The following is a 16695-nucleotide window of genomic DNA, read 5'->3' on the forward strand; positions in this document are numbered from 1 at the left end:
TCTTTCAATTAATCTAGGATGATGATTCCTAGAATATGGTAGGAAGTCCTCTTTTTATGCTTTGAATGAAAATTTTTTATGCATAATTTTTATAAAAATTTTGCCATAGCTCCGCTGCTATGACTGATAAATCTCAATTTTTCTAAGGGATAAAGCTTATCATTAAGGAAATAATTAAAATGATTCTCTAATTGGATCCTTAATCCATAATGGATTGAATCATCAATATACATAAACTAAAAGCATAAGAAAAAGCCATTAATTTGGCCTCAAGCATAGCTTTATCTTGGGTTAAGGAAAAGCTTTATGAAAAGCTTGATTTGGATTGAGAATGGGTCATGAGTATGACCATTTCTTGAGTGAGAGAGAGAATTTACATAAGAATCATTAGAATTTAAACATAAATAAAAATTAACTTCAATAGCATTTATTAAATTATGTAACTCTTCACTACTATTCAAACTTCAATAGCATTTAAAAAAAACCATACCAATTAAACTTCTCAAGCTTGAGAGGGGTTGAGAAGAGAGAAACATTGAGAAATTATAGAAAGATGAATATTCACTAATTACCTTACAACTTGCTTGATTCTTTGTTCACGGTAGAGGCCCCCAACCAATCAATTGGTTAAGTATGTTGATGGAGCCACTAATGGGGATTGAAGAAAGAGGGAAGCTCCAAAAACTAGTGAATTATTAAATGAATTCACAGTTCTTGGCTTAGGTGGAGTAGAGTAACGATGCATAAACACTATATATTTTTCAACAAGGGTGAGGCTTCTATTTATAGGAAAAATTGAGCTCCTAACCAAACAAACTGATTCTAGAATTTTCTAAATCAGTTTGGTCAATATTTGACCATTTTTAGGTCAGTTAAGCTAACTTTTTGGAACTAGACTTGAATGAGGAGAGAGGAGAGATGAAATATCTCAATTTTTATGAGTTTAAAACTCATTCAAGCATGTGAAATATGCACCTCCTTTAAAGAACTCCCCTTCCTTACATATGTCATATTTTTAATATTGCTCATAGTTTTTTACTAATAAACTTGTACATTTTCAACTCTTCATCTTATGTGAAATATGCACCTCCTTTAAAGAACTCCCCTTCCTTACATATGTCATACTTTTAATATTGCTCATAATTTTTTATTAATAAACCTTGTACATTTTCAACTCTTCATCTTATGTGAAATATGCACCTCCTTTAAAGAACTCCCCTTCCTTACATATGTCATACTTTTAATATTGCTCATAATTTTTTATTAATAAACCTTGTACATTTTCAACTCTTCATCTTATGTGAAATATGCACCTCCTTTAAAGAACTCCTCTTCCTTACATATGTCATACTTTTAATATTGCTCATAGTTTTTTTACTAATAAACCTTGTACATTTTCAACTCTTCACCTCATGTGAGCATTTACTCAATTTTGGGTATTTTCTTTTTACAAGGTGGATTTATCTCCTCCCTACACATGGATTGATGCTATTGGTCCATAGGAACCTTAATTGGACCATAGTCTAAAGATTTCTGAAAATCTAGACCCTTAGGCTAAGGTTCTTTATAGCTATTTTCAATTAATTCCAATTGCACATTGAAAAATTCTTTTTGAATTTCTGTTTCAGGGAAACTCATCTGAATTAGAAGAGATATTTTTCTATCCAAAAATATTCAAAATCTGAATATTCTCTCTCTAGAATATTTTTCTCTCTCTAGGCTAAAACAGATAGAAACAAGGTCTTTATATTTCTGAAGAGGGATTGATTACAGGGAAAGATACTAGACATCAAAAAGGGGTTTGGGGGAGGAATCTTACATTATTTAAAAAAAAGATATGAAATGTGATAAGATGTGATAAGAGGTGTATGAGATGTGATAAGAATTGATAAGATGCGTATGGAAAGTGATAGGATGTGATAAGAGGTGTGATAAGAGGTGATAAGATGCTTATGAAATAAGTTAGGATGTGATAAGATGAATTAAGATGTGTATGGGGGGATGAGGTAAGAAGTGTATGTGATAGGATAAGATGTATATGGGTTGTGATAGGGCGAGAATGGATGTGATGTAAAAGATTAGATGTGAAAGTATATGGGGTTATATAAATGGGAATGTGAAAAGATGTATGTATGTGGATGTGTGGATATGGAGATGGGAGTGTGGATGTATGAACATGAAAATGGATATATGCATGAAGATGTATATGCATAGATGTAAATGTGGATGTAGATGTGGATGTATAGATGTGAATGGATGTGGATGTATAGATGTGAATGGAAATGTGGATGTGGATGTGTGTGAATGTGGATGTAGATGTGGATGTATAGATGTGAATGTGGAATGTGGATGTGGATGTATGTATGTATGTGGATGTAGATGTGGATGTATAGATGTGAATGGGAATGGGGATGTGGATGTATGTGAATGTGAATGTAGATGTGGATGTATGTGAATGTGAATGTAGATGTGAATGTGGAATGTGGATGTATAGATGTGGATGTATGGGAATGTGGATGTGGATGTATGTGAATGTGAATGTAGATGTGGATGTATAGATGTGAATGTGGAATGTGGATGTGGATGTATGTATGTATGTGGATGTAGATGTGGATGTATGGATGTGTATGTATGAATGTGGATATGGGATGTGGATGTATAAATGAGGATGTGAAAATGGAGGTAAGCATGTAGATGTGGATGCATGTATGTGAATGTATATGTGAATGTGGAATGTGGATGTATGGGAATGTGGATGTGGATGTATGTGAATGTGAATGTAGATGTGGATGTATAGATGTGAATGTGGAATGTGGATGTGGATGTATGTATGTATGTGGATGTAGATGTGGATATATGGATGTGTATGTATGAATGTGGATATGGGATGTGGATGTATAAATGAGGATGTGAAAATGGAGATAAGCATGTAGATGTGGATGTATGGATGTGAATGTGGATGTGGATGTGGATGTATGGATGTGGATATGGATGTGAATATATGATATGTGATGTGAAGGAATCTGAAGTGAAGAGATGGAAAAGGAGGTGATTGGATGAGTACACATATACATGGAATGTGGAATAAGTAATGTGGATTAATGAGGGATAATGTGGAAAAATGAGAGTTAATATAGAAACTGTATTTGTAAACTGTTTGTAAATGCTGTTTGTAAATGGCTGTTTTATGTCAAGAATGCTGGGGAAGCATTTTGACCGTCTTGTGATTAAGGTCGTGGAGACCTAACTGATAAAGTTGCAACTGCTGACGGAGAGTCAATGGAGGATGTCTCGCGTAGCAAGGTCGACCGAGGTCTTGACCAGCCTCGGTTTGATTAAAATGGTGAGCTTCCGGTACGGTGGATGAGGGACCAAGGAAGCGGCCTATGAGTGAAGCGCTAGGTCACCTGCGAAGGATCCTAGAGGGTGCTGACCATACGGTGCTCGGGCTCTGGGTCGCCTAGGATACCCACGCGTGCGTTGAGGAAGATATTGGAACAAGGAGTAAGAGTTGTTTTGTGAAACCGGGCATGGATCTGGTTGACTGACCTTGCTGGTCCTCAACGGATGAGTCCATGGCTCTTTTATATGGATCTGTTGGTTGATCTTGCTGATCTTCAACGAGAGTCCATCTTGATAAGTGATTATATTGCCGAGTATTATGGGCTAGGAACTATGGAAACGGCCTCTGTGTGGACAGGTGGTGAGCGTTCTAGTTGCCAATGATGCCATAGATACTCTGATGAAGGAATGATGGGAAATTATGAATCAACTGGATAAATTGGGAGATTGTGATCAGTGGTACTATGGTTTCATTAAAGGATTGTTTTAAAGTTAGCTGATGCTAAGAAAAAGGCAATTTTCATATTGGGTGTGTAAGTGGTGTGGCTAGTTTTATGTTTGCATGAAATTCCGGCTAGGGGGCCTTGGAACTCTTTTCCTTGGTACCCGGGACAAAACCTAACCAAATTCCAAATTGGATCCCATCACTACAGTGGTTGGGCGGTTGGCTAACCCATGGGATCGGATGGGGTTAGGCTGGACTGATGGATCCATAAATCGAGACTCAACTTTGTTTTTACGATAGATAAAGTAAATCCCGGATAGAAATTGTTCTATGGATAGGAATCAACGGCTGTGCCTCTTGATGGGGAAAAAAGCGTTGATCCCAATGATCCAAGTGCAAGTTTCTACCTTGATTTGACCAAGTACCGTTAAAGGTGCAGTCAGATCAGTTGATCCGTAATGATCTTGACTACGTTAGAGTAAAGAGTTATCCTGGTGGAATCGCCCATGCTTTCCGAGTAAAGGAAGTTTTTCCAATTTCGGTTTTGGACAAACCGACGGATTAGTCTCTTGTCCGGATATCCGTGGGCGAGGCCCCGAGTGTGAGACCCCTACCCACGCATGATGTGCTACTTCCGCTGCTAGTACCCCGAATCCGTTGATCGGTGGGGAACAGGGATCTCACAGTATTTACAAACTGTGAGATCCCTGTTCCCCACCGATCAACGGATTCGGGGTACTAGCAGCGGAAGTAGCACATCATGCGTGGGTAGGGGTGGTAAATACTGTGAGATCCCTGTTCCCCACCGATCAACGGATTCGGGGTACTAGCAGCGGAAGTAGCACATCATGCGTGGGTAGGGGTCTCACACTCGGGGCCTCGCCCACGGATATCCGGACAAGAGACTAATCCGTCGGTTTGTCCAAAACCGAAATTGGAAAAACTTCCTTTACTCGGAAAGCATGGGCGATTCCACCAGGATAACTCTTTACTCTAACGTAGTCAAGATCATTACGGATCAACTGATCTGACTGCACCTTTAACGGTACTTGGTCAAATCAAGGTAGAAACTTGCACTTGGATCATTGGGATCAACGCTTTTTTCCCCATCAAGAGGCACAGCCGTTGATTCCTATCCATAGAACAATTTCTATCCGGGATTTACTTTATCTATCGTAAAAACAAAGTTGAGTCTCGATTTATGGATCCATCAGTCCAGCCTAACCCCATCCGATCCCATGGGTTAGCCAACCGCCCAACCACTGTAGTGATGGGATCCAATTTGGAATTTGGTTAGGTTTTGTCCCGGGTACCAAGGAAAAGAGTTCCAAGGCCCCCTAGCCGGAATTTCATGCAAACATAAAACTAGCCACACCACTTACACACCCAATATGAAAATTGCCTTTTTCTTAGCATCAGCTAACTTTAAAACAATCCTTTAATGAAACCATAGTACCACTGATCACAATCTCCCAATTTATCCAGTTGATTCATAATTTCCCATCATTCCTTCATCAGAGTATCTATGCATCATTGGCAACTAGAACGCTCACCACCTGTCCACACAGAGGCCGTTTCCATAGTTCCTAGCCCATAATACTCGGCAATATAATCACTTATCAAGATGGACTCTCGTTGAAGATCAGCAAGATCAACCAACAGATCCATATAAAAGAGCCATGGACTCATCCGTTGAGGACCAGCAAGGTCAGTCAACTAGATCCATGCCCGGTTTCACAAAACAACTCTTACTCCTTGTTCCAATATCTTCCTCGACGCACGCGTGGGTATCCTAGGCGACCCAGAGCCCGAGCACCGTATGGTCAGCACCCTCTAGGATCCTTCGCAGGTGACCTAGCGCTTCACTCATAGGCCGCTTCCTTGGTCCCTCATCCACCGTACCGGAAGCTCACCATTTTAATCAAACCGAGGCTGGTCAAGACCTCGGTCGGCCTTGCTACGCGAGACATCCTCCATTGACTCTCCGTCAGCAGTTGCAACTTTATCAGTTAGGTCTCCACGACCTTAATCACAAGACGGTCAAAATGCTTCCCCAGCATTCTTGACATAAAACAGCCATTTACAAACAGCATTTACAAACAGTTTACAAATACAGTTTCTATATTAACTCTCATTTTTCCACATTATCCCTCATTAATCCACATTACTTATTCCACATTCCATGTATATGTGTACTCATCCAATCACCTCCTTTTCCATCTCTTCACTTCAGATTCCTTCACATCACATATCATATATTCACATCCATATCCACATCCATACATCCACATCCACATCCACATTCACATCCATACATCCACATCTACATGCTTATCTCCATTTTCACATCCTCATTTATACATCCACATCCCATATCCACATTCATACATACACATCCATATATCCACATCTACATCCACATACATACATACATCCACATCCACATTCCACATTCACATCTATACATCCACATCCACATCTACATTCACATTCACATACATCCACATCCACATTCCCATACATCCACATTCCACATTCACATCTACATTCACATACATGCATCCACATCTACATGCTTACCTCCATTTTCACATCCTCATTTATACATCCACATCCCATATCCACATTCATACATACACATCCATACATCCACATCTACATCCACATACATACATACATCCACATCCACATTCCACATTCACATCTATACATCCACATCTACATTCACATTCACATACATCCACATCCACATTTCCATTCACATCTATACATCCACATCCATTCACATCTATACATCCACATCTACATCCACATTTACATCTATGCATATACATCTTCATGCATATATCCATTTTCATGTTCATACTTCCACACTCCCATCTCCATATCCACACATCCACATACATACATCCATTTTCACATTCCCATTTATATAACCCCATATACCTTCACATCTAATCTTTTACATCACATCCATTCTCGCCCTATCACAACCCATATACATCTTATCCTATCACATACACTTCTTACCTCATCCCCCTATACACATCTTAATTCATCTTATCACATCCTAACTTATTTCATAAGCATCTTATCACCTCTTATCACACCTCTTATCACATCCTATCACTTTCCATACGCATCTTATCAATTCTTATCACATCTCATACACCTCTTATCACATCTTATCACATTTCATATCTTTTTTTTTTCTTTTTTTAAAGAGAATTCTTTTATTTGATATAAGATTTCTCTACACATTTATTTACACATAAATTCCATTTAAGGAGACTAACACTTTCGAAATTAAAATCAATCTTTTATGCATCTTCTTATGCATGATTTCAATTTGGTAGGGAATTATACTTTTAGAATAAAAGAATTTCTCTTATGCATCTAAGTTAAGCATAAAATCCATTTATGAGAAAAATCATACTTTTAGTATAAAAAGAATATCTTTTATGCATACCTATATGCATGAAATCCAATATGATAAAAGTAACACTTTTGATATAAAAATTTTTCCTTTATGCATACTTCTATGCATGAAAATTAAAAATGATAAAAGTAACACTTTTGATATAAAAATTTTCCTTTATGCATACTTCTATGCATGAAAATTAAAAATGATAAAAGTAACACTTTTGATATAAAAATTTATCCATTATGCATACTTCTATGCATGAAAATAAAAATGGTAAAAATAACACTTTTGATATAAAAATTTATCCTTTATGCATACTTCTATGCATGAAAGTAAAAATGATAAAAGTAACACTTTTGATATAAAAATTTATCCATTATGCATACTTCTATGCATGAAAATAAAAATGGTAAAAATAACACTTTTGATATAAAAATTTATCCTTTATGCATAATATTAAAATTCAATTTCTCCATGATTATAATGAAATTCTTTCAATTAATCTAGGATGATGATTCCTAGAATATGGTAGGAAGTCCTCTTTTTATGCTTTGAATGAAAATTTTTTATGCATAATTTTTATAAAAATTTTGCCATAGCTCCGCTGCTATGACTGATAAATCTCAATTTTTCTAAGGGATAAAGCTTATCATTAAGGAAATAATTAAAATGATTCTCTAATTGGATCCTTAATCCATAATGGATTGAATCATCAATATACATAAACTAAAAGCATAAGAAAAAGCCATTAATTTGGCCTCAAGCATAGCTTTATCTTGGGTTAAGGAAAAGCTTTATGAAAAGCTTGATTTGGATTGAGAATGGGTCATGAGTATGACCACTTCTTGAGTGAGAGAGAGAATTTACATAAGAATCATTAGAATTTAAACATAAATAAAAATTAACTTCAATAGCATTTATTAAATTATGTAACTCTTCACTACTATTCAAACTTCAATAGCATTTAAAAAAAACCATACCAATTAAACTTCTCAAGCTTGAGAGGGGTTGAGAAGAGAGAAACATTGAGAAATTATAGAAAGATGAATATTCACTAATTACCTTACAACTTGCTTGATTCTTTGTTCACGGTAGAGGCCCCCAACCAATCAATTGGTTAAGTATGTTGATGGAGCCACTAATGGGGATTGAAGAAAGAGGGAAGCTCCAAAAACTAGTGAATTATTAAATGAATTCACAGTTCTTGGCTTAGGTGGAGTAGAGTAACGATGCATAAACACTATATATTTTTCAACAAGGGTGAGGCTTCTATTTATAGGAAAAATTGAGCTCCTAACCAAACAAACTGATTCTAGAATTTTCTAAATCAGTTTGGTCAATATTTGACCATTTTTAGGTCAGTTAAGCTAACTTTTTGGAACTAGACTTGAATGAGGAGAGAGGAGAGATGAAATATCTCAATTTTTATGAGTTTAAAACTCATTCAAGCATGTGAAATATGCACCTCCTTTAAAGAACTCCCCTTCCTTACATATGTCATATTTTTAATATTGCTCATAGTTTTTTACTAATAAACTTGTACATTTTCAACTCTTCATCTTATGTGAAATATGCACCTCCTTTAAAGAACTCCCCTTCCTTACATATGTCATACTTTTAATATTGCTCATAATTTTTTATTAATAAACCTTGTACATTTTCAACTCTTCATCTTATGTGAAATATGCACCTCCTTTAAAGAACTCCCCTTCCTTACATATGTCATACTTTTAATATTGCTCATAATTTTTTATTAATAAACCTTGTACATTTTCAACTCTTCATCTTATGTGAAATATGCACCTCCTTTAAAGAACTCCTCTTCCTTACATATGTCATACTTTTAATATTGCTCATAGTTTTTTTACTAATAAACCTTGTACATTTTCAACTCTTCACCTCATGTGAGCATTTACTCAATTTTGGGTATTTTCTTTTTACAAGGTGGATTTATCTCCTCCCTACACATGGATTGATGCTATTGGTCCATAGGAACCTTAATTGGACCATAGTCTAAAGATTTCTGAAAATCTAGACCCTTAGGCTAAGGTTCTTTATAGCTATTTTCAATTAATTCCAATTGCACATTGGAAAATTCTTTTTGAATTTCTGTTTCAGGGAAACTCATCTGAATTAGAAGAGATATTTTTCTATCCAAAAATATTCAAAATCTGAATATTCTCTCTCTAGAATATTTCTCTCTCTCTAGGCTAAAACAGATAGAAACAAGGTCTTTATATTTCTGAAGAGGGATTGATTACAGGGAAAGATACTAGACATCAAAAAGGGGTTTGGGGGAGGAATCTTACATTCTACCCCACTTAAAAAACGCGAGATGTCCTCATCTCGCAACTTGTGATAATTTCGCAAGATTCACGAATATGAGACTTAGAGAAAAATTTTAATCAAGATTAACCACCAAGATAAGTCTTAAAGAGAGCAAGATTCAAAATACGAACAAGATTTAAGCTTTATTCATTCTCGGAACTTATACAGTAAAGATAGAGGAACTCTTTACACTTCCATAAGCCCGTCCATCATATGGTCACAAAAGCAGTCCTCACAAGCTGCACAAGTATAAGGTAACTCATCTATGGGAATGATTCTGTGGGTTATTGCTGCGCCTATCTCAGTGGTATGAGGTGTTCTAACAAAAGGACCTCTGAGAGGCAAGCCAAAAACGGGGTAAAGGCATATCTTCTCATGAGGAAGAAAACACGCCAGTAAGAAGACCCGCTCAGAAAACCCAGGATGTCTTGATCTCATGACGCAGTAGTATCGGGGACCCAAACCCAAAGCTTCAATAACCATGGCCAAGCGGACATTGTTACGAAAGTGCTGCTGACCCCAGGGTGTTACCCTAGTTATGTCTTGATAGGTCCGCCATTTTGTCTGCGCTACAGAAGTTCCCAAGTGAGGGAAAAGTGAGCGCTCATACTGCTCTATAAAATCTTTCTTCACAGAATCCCTTGCGTCTTGAAGGTGAGAAATCATCATGGATAAAACTAATTCTTGTTGCCAAGCCATGAAGGAGATTAAGAAAGAAAGGAGATCGATGGAAGTAAGATTACTGTGAACGACAAGTAAAAGTTACGACTTATATAAAGGAAGGAGCTAGCGTAACTTAGAAGCCAACGGTAACTTGCCACTGAAGTTTTACCGTCTTTCCATGATTTGGGTTTGGCACATTTTTCTATAGAAGGCATTCAAACTTTGAGATGAGGAGATAAAAGAAGTTCGTAAGCTAAATCACCTACTTTCTTTGGTCCACAATATCTGGGAGATAACTTCTTCCCAAGAGATAAAGAACTTCTTTCGGGCCGTACTCGAATGAAGACCAAAACCTTGATATCCAAAACATCGATTCTCACTTCTGAACTCATTGTTCTGAATCTTAAAACAGGTGGGACTCTTGAGAAGTATTCAGGAAAAAGGTTCTTCCTTTTTTAAACAGAATCTTTCTTTTATTTTAGAGAGAGAATAATTATAAGATCAGAAAGGGAGATTCTTACTCCTGTATACCTCTAAGGCTGGGGGAGAATCTTACAGCTGTATAATAAAGGGAAAGTACTATTAGGTTATTGATGTAATTTCCCTTTATTATAGCCATTATTTTACACATTGACATGTGTATGTTGGGACATTGCATGATTAGCTTTAACCTCCTTGTTAGGGCATGATCTATTGTTGCTTGTATTCATACATGGTAGTTGTTAGTGGCATGGTTTGCCAACATGGTTACCGAGCTAACCTTTTTTATTAATATCTTGGACACTCATCATAAGTGTAGTTTAATTTTAACAAATAGAAACCACATATAGTCCCATTGGGATTGTAGCCTTGGTTAAGATGGATAGGGCTCTTGATTGGTACCTCTAGACATGAATATCATTGCTCTTTAGCTGCCTTTTTTGTTTCCTTATTTAAGTTCTTATTCCAATCCACGTGCTTCTTCCTACTAGACTTTAGTGGGGCTCTTTAGTTACCTTGGCTATTGCCTTATTTGAGTTCTCATTCCATTCCACATGGTTCTTTCTACTAGTGTTTATTGAATGGGACTCTTCATCAAGATTTGTGCCAGCCTTGTGTCTTTAGATAAGTGAGACTATTCATCAAGATTTGTGTCAACCCTATGCCCAGTCCATCTCCTACTATCTTGATAGAAGTAACATTTGAGGGCTTAAATCATCAGGTCCTCCTCCATATTCAATTTTTTTCTTCATTTTTTTTGGAATTTATGTGTTTGTTAACTAACTTACAAGATAAATGGTAGCAAGAAAGTCACTCCTCGGTCAAAGCCTTCCACCACTAAAAATTAATAGGGTGGCACCAAATTGACCCCTTTACCATCATGTTAATATACATAGGTGATTGCCTAGGACTTAGAAGAGATGGGTGACCATGGAAGGACCACCCTTACTTATTAGAGCTTGGGTAGGTTTATGTTTAAGGATGCTATAAAGAGCCACATACATCCTAGCCTATCCTTGCTCTCTCTCTCTCTCTCTCTCTCTCTCTCTCTCTCTCTCTCTCTCTCATTTAATTGCACCCATGTGGAAGGTGCAGTGTCCTAATCAAGTACCCCGGTTGCCAGTGATACCATAGGTACACCGACGAAGGAATGATTATGCTACTAAAATTTCCTTGGACTCATTAGAGATTTTTTTTTGAAAATGGGAAATTGATTGTGAATTTTGGTTTAAGGTATATTTTGACATGAATACTTCTTTTACATGTCGTGAGGATGTTGATCTGGATCAGGATCAACGATTCACCCAGTCATCACAGCAGCACACCGGCTCATCCACCACGTTAGCATCAAGTCGGCTCGGATCTAATGATCTATATATGATTACTTAGAAAGTGATTCCACATATGGAGAACACCGGGAATTATGGTCTTGGTCTAAGTGGCATCTTTTTCATAACATACATACCTCTCCATGGTGTAGCTATAGCTGAGGGTTTCCAGCCTTCCCACCTTCCTTCTATTCTTAGCTTCCGCCTAAAACATGCCACCTTTCAACCTTTCCTTCATGGGCTTGCCCACGCATGAATATATACATGCATGCACACACACATACATGAATTGATTCTTGTTTAACTTATTATTTCTAATTTCCAAGTACATAAATACATACACACACACACACACACACACACACACACACACACACACACACACACACACACACACACATATATATAATTTTCATCATTTTGTTACTTTCAAAGAATGATTTTTAAATTGTACTTAAAGCCATTTATTGTACTTCTCATTATTTTCATCATTTTGTTACTTTTAAAGAATGATTTTTAAATTGTACTTAAAGCCATTTATTTTTTTAACTTCTCATTCATCACTTAAAAAAAATCCATTTATTTTTTTAACTCACTCATTCATCATTTAGCAGAGAGTAGGTTCCACTTAACGTAGGCGGCTTGTACCAAGAACAGCAGCCGGAGAAGAAAAATGCAGATGATCTGCCCTGATGTATATTAAAGATGCATGGGATACATTGGTTAAGCAATGTAGCACAAGTACCTAGGCAAGAAAGATAATGTTAAAGAAAGAGTTGCATAATGTGCAAAGCAATAAGATGAGTATCAATGGGTTACTATTGAAATTTAAGGGGATGCCCTCGGATCCATTGGAGCTCTTATGGATGACGACGACTTGGTATCAATCATATTAAATGCACTTGGCAAAGAGTATGATTGATTTCAGACATCTATCCAAAGTCAAGAAAACTTCCCAAACTTTGAGAATATTATAGTCCTTCTTCACTAAGGAGATGAATGTCAGAAGTAAATCTTATGAAACTATGCAAGAGCAAGCCTTCTACATAGACACAGGTAGAGGTAGAGACAGATCATTATCGAGGTGTAGGCCATTTTGAAAACAGAAATCATGGTCAATAACAACAGGAATCTAAAGCACAAATAGGTGGAAGAGGTTAGTCTAGAGGCAAGAGAAGCTAGAGAGGCCAAGGTGGATGGCAAAGAAATCAAACTAGAAATAACATGAAGTACTATTATTATGGCAAACTAGGTCATGTAAGTAGTAGCAAGGGATTAAAAAAAATAGGGTGAAATTAAAAGTAATAAGAGAACTATGCATCTTTAAGTAATAAGTTGCAATAAGAGAACTATGCATCTTTAAGTAAGCAAGCCAAAGATACAAGTGAGCATCTTTTCGTGATGCAACATATGTTTAGTTCCATGACTGTAAATGCGTGAAACCCTATAAATATATGGTATGTTGATTCACGTTCTTCTAACCACATGACCAATTATGGAGAGTGGTTCAAAAATATATAAAATATAAAGAAGTTGGTGTGTTAGTGAGCAAGGTCTACAAAAGTAAGGTTTAACCCTCATGGTTGTTACCCAGTGTGCCACACGTGGTTGCAAAGGACAATAGAATTGGCAAAATGTTTACATTGGGTATAAACATGCTTGAAGTGAATGCTCCAATGTTTGCACATGGTACATGTGTGATTATAGACATTGACAATTGGCATAAGCATATTGGTTATATTAATATTCAATGGGTAAAATATATGTAGATCTTGAGCATTGCTACTACAGGTTTGACAAAATGGAATGCACAAAGTATGTGAAGCATACCAATTTGGAAAACAGTCTAAGCATGCATTTTTACATGATAGGAATGTGAGTCAAAGACCATTAGATATGGTGCATTATGATGTTTGGGGGACCAACACAAATGACATCAATCAAATGATGCCACTATTATGTATCTTTCATTGAAGAGACCACACTAGAAAGATGTGGGTATACTAGATGAAAGAGAAAAGTGAAGTGTTTATGCACTTTCACAGCTTCAAGGCCATGGTTGAAAAAGACAAAGGCATGCACATAAAATGCCTAAGATCACATGGTGGGGGAGAATATGTCTCCAATGTATTTAGTGATTATCTAAGAAAGCATGGAATAAAGATGTAATTTACATGCAGGTACATCTCCACAGTAAAATGGGGTTACAAAAAGGAAGAACATGCATATTGTAGAAATTCCCATATGTTAATTAATGAGAAGCAGTAGCAGTAGCAAACCGAATGAGAAGAAGTAGCAACTGCAAGTTACATTATGAACAGAACCCCCACTACAACAATTCATGATATAATGCCTGAACTAAAGTTTACTAGCAACAAAAACTAGATTTGGCACACTTGAAAGTGTTTGGTTGCCTATGTACATATGCGAGAGGAAGTTAGAAGCGAACTGGATCCCAAGATAGAAAAATGTATCTTTATTGGATGGTCCCTTGATCAGAAAGGTTATAGATGTTATAACCCCTCTACTCATGAGATGTAAGGAAGCACGGATATTGTTTTTGATAAAATGAGTAGCCAGTATACAACAATGAAGGATTCCATAGAGGCTGATGTAAACAACAATGTGGCTGTCTGCAACAGCCAGCAAATGGATATAGCAGCACAACCACATGTGCTTAGTGGACATAGAGAATCCTTTAGCAGTGGATTCATCATTTAACCTTGATCAAGAAGGTTGAGGAAAAATACCAAGAATTCTAACACATCATTTGGTGGTACTACAAGTGTTGAAAATTCACTAAATTCACATGTATCATGAAAGGAAAGATCAGTCTTTCATAATGCATGATGTCCGTAGGTCATTCATTTATTGTGATGGGGGGATAGTGGCTCAGAACATATCCTTAATCACGAGTTTGGGACCCCGATTATTGTTACATTTAGTACAAAGTGCCAAAGCAGTGTTAAGAACACTTGGAAATGGTCTAGGTGTACGTAAGTCTATGAGAGTCAAATATCCCAATGGACAGATTGCGATATGATGGATATACAATCCATCATTATACTTATATGGTCAAAGAAATACAAGAGATAGAGCCGACATGTTTTGAGGAGGCACTTGGACATAAGCATTAGGAATATACCATAGATGAAGAGATGACTTCATTGGATGCAAATAAGACATAAGAGTTAGTACCTTTTCCTAATAAGAAGAAGGAAATTGAATGTAAGTGGGTCTATAAAGTAAAGCGGAATTCAGATGGGTTTGTGGGCAAGTACAAGACAAGATTGGTAGCCAAGGGATATACACAGACTTACCACATTAATTATGAGGAGACTTTCAATCCGGTTGCTAGGATGGAAATCGTGAGAACAACCATTGCTATGGTTGTAGGTAAGACATGGTCTTTACATCACATGGATGTAAAGAATGCATTTCTACATGGTGATTTACAAGAGGAGGTCTACATGGTGTAACCAACCGAATTTAGATGGGTTTGTACGCAGGTATAAGGCAATATTGATAGCCAAGGAATATGCATAGACTTATGGCATTAATTATGAGAAGACTCCAATTCGGTTGCTAGGATGAGAATCATGAGAGCAAGCATTGCTATGGCTACAACTAAGACATAGTCTTTACATCAGATGGATGGAAAGAAAGCATTTCTACATAGTGAAACCATCAGGATATGAGAACCATGCACATCCAAATTTTGCATAAAGAATGTATTTCTACATGGTGATTTACAAGAGGAGGTCTACATGGTGTAGCCACCAAGATACAAGGAACATCATGTACATTCAAATTTTGTTTGCAAGTTACATAAAGCCTTGTATGGCTTAAAATAGACACCTAGAACATGATTAGTTAAGATACAAGTGTCACTATTGGATTTCATATATCTACAATAGATTTTTAATGTTATGTGAAAAAGTCTAGTAGAGGCATTGTTCTAGTAGTCATCTATGTTATAATGACTTGATTATCACAGGTAACATTGGCGTTGAAACTTGACATTCATAAGATGAAGATGCTCCTTAAAAGGAAGTTTGAAATGAAGGAATTGAGTGAGCTACAATACTTTCTGAGTTTAGGAGTGATTAGATCACATGATGGGATTTGGCTATTACAGAGGTGATATGCTTTGGACATGTTATCCAAGTATGGGATGACAAGTTGTAAGCCAATCTCAGTACCACTAGATCAAAATAACAAGAAGTGATAATAAGAAAATTAAAAAAAGTTCATAATATTAAAAAAGTAAAATAATTACAAGTGAAATCATGAAACATTCTTTAGAAATATGCACACGCACGTGCACGCGCACATACACAAATTGATCCTCACTCAACTCTACAAGCTTCTAATCATTTTTTGATTTTCATCATTTCGTTACTTTCAAAGAAGAATGATTCTTGATTGCACATAAAGCCCGCTATTATTTTAGTTTTTTATTTCTCATCCTCACTTCTTTTATTATGCACCAATGCATAGATTGTGTGTAGAGTAAAGTACGGTAAAAGAAAGGTATAGCTAGATTAGCCTAGGATTATCTTAATTAACCTTGATTAAGAAAAACAAGAAAGATTAACCCTAAGAAGTATGGAAAGTAAAGTGTAATGAATATCATAAGATGTCAAAAAGGTATCAAGGTATCAAAAGGCATCAAAAGGTACAAT

The sequence above is a fragment of the Cibotium barometz genome, chromosome 14, assembly GCF_041138505.1.
Source record: "Cibotium barometz isolate CiBa-2024 chromosome 14, ASM4113850v1, whole genome shotgun sequence".
In the NCBI taxonomy this organism is placed as follows: domain Eukaryota; kingdom Viridiplantae; phylum Streptophyta; class Polypodiopsida; order Cyatheales; family Cibotiaceae; genus Cibotium; species Cibotium barometz.